This window comes from Theobroma cacao, chromosome 3 (assembly GCF_053813885.1).
Source record: "Theobroma cacao isolate CCN51 chromosome 3, ASM5381388v1, whole genome shotgun sequence".
Classification (NCBI taxonomy): Eukaryota; Viridiplantae; Streptophyta; class Magnoliopsida; order Malvales; family Malvaceae; genus Theobroma; species Theobroma cacao.
In genome coordinates, this window is record NC_142641.1 from 2589031 (window position 1) to 2592161 (window position 3131).

The 3131-nt window shown below is 34.5% G+C and overlaps 1 pseudogene across 1 annotated transcript; it reads left to right on the forward strand.

Moving 5' to 3' along the window:
• Positions 1-1570: 1570 nt before the first annotated feature.
• Positions 1571-2850, forward strand: LOC18604124 (ribulose bisphosphate carboxylase small subunit, chloroplastic-like; annotated as a pseudogene). Its single transcript, XR_016025317.1, has 3 exons — positions 1571-1738; positions 2114-2281; positions 2620-2850. The product of XR_016025317.1 is annotated as a ribulose bisphosphate carboxylase small subunit, chloroplastic-like (transcript).
• The last annotated feature ends 281 nt before the right edge of the window (positions 2851-3131 follow it).

Consider the following 3131-nt stretch of genomic DNA (forward strand, 5'->3'; position numbering starts at 1 on the left):
CCTAGATGAGAGAATGCCCCAGATCCCACCAGTATGATGGGCAGATTTGGGAGAACATCCTTGATAAAAGGTTATTCGTCCGACATTTTATCTCACGCCATGCATCTCATCTTTCCCCACATTTGCATTCCATTTTAGGTTAAATATGAGATAAAATAAGAGAATAATAACTAAGAAAATATAGTGAGCTTAAAAAAATTAAAGCCTAATAAGATAATCTAAGAATGGTACCGTTCATGGAACGGGCGTCCCGGGGGTGCTAATCCTTCCCCGGACGCAACCGTACTCCCGAACTTAGATCTAGAAAAACGTAGACCAGTTTAAGATTCTTTTCGGTGGGCTTAAAATTAATTTAAGGCTTCATCGATTAGAATCGAGTCAATAGGTAGTCAATCGCACCTAGTAAAAAAGATTGGTGGCGACTCTTAATTTTTTAGAGTTTTTACTTGCGTCTGGCAGTCGGGTTCCCGGACCCGCACGTTACGGCAAAGTTAATCATAGCTTGTCATAGGTTTTTATACATGGAGTGTCACATATTTTTGTACATAGCGTGTAATACACTAACCATAGCTTGTCACAGGTTTTTGTACATGACGTGTAACATCATAGAGTGCAACTTCATTAAGGGTAATTTTGTCCAACTTGGCTAAAAATAGTTAAACTTATAAAGAGTGCTATTTTTAAAAACATCTTATCTTTAAAGACTATTTTTTAAAATACCCCTTTAATATATACGCAGTAATTATTAAAATATAAAAAAACTAACATTGCAACGTTTGATTTATAATATCAATTGCCAGAATTATCCTGTTTATTAAAATGAAAGTTTAATATACTTGTATTTTTTATTGTTAATTTTTATATAATATCGTCTTTTTAAACATATTTTTAATATCATATATTTTTTTATTTTTTATTATAATTTTATATATTTTATTTTTTTCTTAATATAATTTTCTATATGATATATTTTATTTTAATTTCTTTTTCTTTTAAAAGACAATATAAATTTTATTAATAGTCACCATGACTATTGAGAATAATAAAAAGACATTCTCGAAATCTATATAAAAAAAGAAAATTATAATATTATAAAATATTTTTAACAAAGTAACAAAATTGAAAGACAAAAATATCTTTAAAAACATTACAGAGTGTAATGCAATCTGATTGCATTAATTTTGGGCTGTAATCACATTACATCTATTGGTTGTAATGTAATTATATTACAATATTACATTGCAGTAGTTTATTGTAAAACAAACATTGCAATATAATTTAGTTAGATACATTGCAGAGAATGTGCTCTCACTTCTCTCATACCAAACGTTACATTAGAGCCAATTATATTTTTAATGTCACAAGTTGGATCCAACGACCTATAAACACCGAACAACTTACAAGATCAAAATCCAACCATAGGATGTAAACACACCAAAAAAAAAAATTGATCTTGGCATTGAATGTTTATAAAAGGGGTGAGAAGATGGACCAAATAATTCCTCATTGAGAAATTTGTGTTGCCTTCGAGACTTGAAAGGAAAAAAAAATTAAGTATGAAGAAAAAGAAATGGCTTCCTCCATGGTCTCAACAGCTAGTGTTGGCAGCATCAACCGAGCCACCCAAGCCCAGGCTAGCATGGTGGCACCATTCACTCGCCTCAGGTCCACATCAACTTTCCCAGTGACCAGCAAGACCAATGCTGATATCACCTCTCTCGCCAGCACTAAGGGCAGAGTTGCTTAACTACTAAATTTTTGGTTAATAAACATTGAGGCAGGAATCATATTCTTATTTTGATTGAGACCAATTGGATCTTGGGTCATATATGCAAATGGGAAACAGTCATCTACTCATCTCCCATCCTCAAATCCCATTTTCCAGACACCAAATTTACTAATGAAATGGGGGTTTTTGTGTGCGTGTGTGTGTTTTCTGTTTTATGAATGTTTAAGTAATGTTAACTATATTAACTAATGACACATTTGATCCATGGATATGTAATGTTGGAATGCTGACCTTTTTCCCCCTTAGATATATATTCAATACGTGCATTTCCTTCTCTTTAAGAAAAGTAGTATTTCTTTTTCATGATGAGGCTAGCTTGTTTAGTTCATTGATGGTGTGAAATGTGTGACAATATAGGCATTGCCTCCTCTTGGAAAGAAGAAGTTCGAGACTCTCTCATACCTCCCAGATCTCTCAAGGGAACAATTGCTAAAGGAAGTAGAGTACCTTCTTCGCTCCAAATGGATTCCTTGTCTGGAATTCGAGTTAGAGGTATTCTTCAAACCCCTCTCAGTTCTTTTCCCCTTTAAATTATAATTTCCCTGCATTTCAAAGCTAAAAATATAAAATAGATACTCTCTATGGTGAAGAATGTATTCGATATTACATGAAATTTTCACTTTATCTTAACGTATTTTAATATTTGATTCAATGCTAAATATATATATTTTCTATTAAAAAATAGATTCGATTCTCTTACTTGTGTTGAACACATACTCGTATTGAAAACTGGATGATGAGTCCAGATAAGCTAGTTAATTAATCATTAGATTATTACCAAAGTATACATAAAACTGATTGCTGAATGCCAATGTGGTTGGACTTTGCAGCATGGGTTCGTGTACCGTGAGAACCACAGGTCAACTGGATACTACGACGGGCGCTACTGGACCATGTGGGAGCTGCCCATGTTCGGGTGCACCGACGCATCTCAGGTGTTGAAGGAGCTTGACGAGGCCATCAAAGCCTACTCAAAAGCTTTCATTAGGATCATTGGATTCGACAACAAGCGCCAAGTGCAATGCATCAGTTTCATTACCTACAAGCCTCCTGTTTTCTAAGCTTTTCACAAATCCCACCACACCCCCCCACCCCCCCCACCCACCCACAGCACATGGCCCTTGGGGAGTACAATTTGGTGACATTTACATTATGTTCTTGTATTAGGTTCAGTTGTTTCCAGGACAGTTTAAGTTTTGTTGTAGTTTCTTGTTTTTCTGCTTGTGATGTCGATTTCATTTCCTTTTACTGGATTCCCATTGGAAAGGGATGGAAACTATGAGGACTACATTACTTGTAAGGTTGTTGAGTGTATCATTATTGTTTTCCTTTTTCTCCCTTT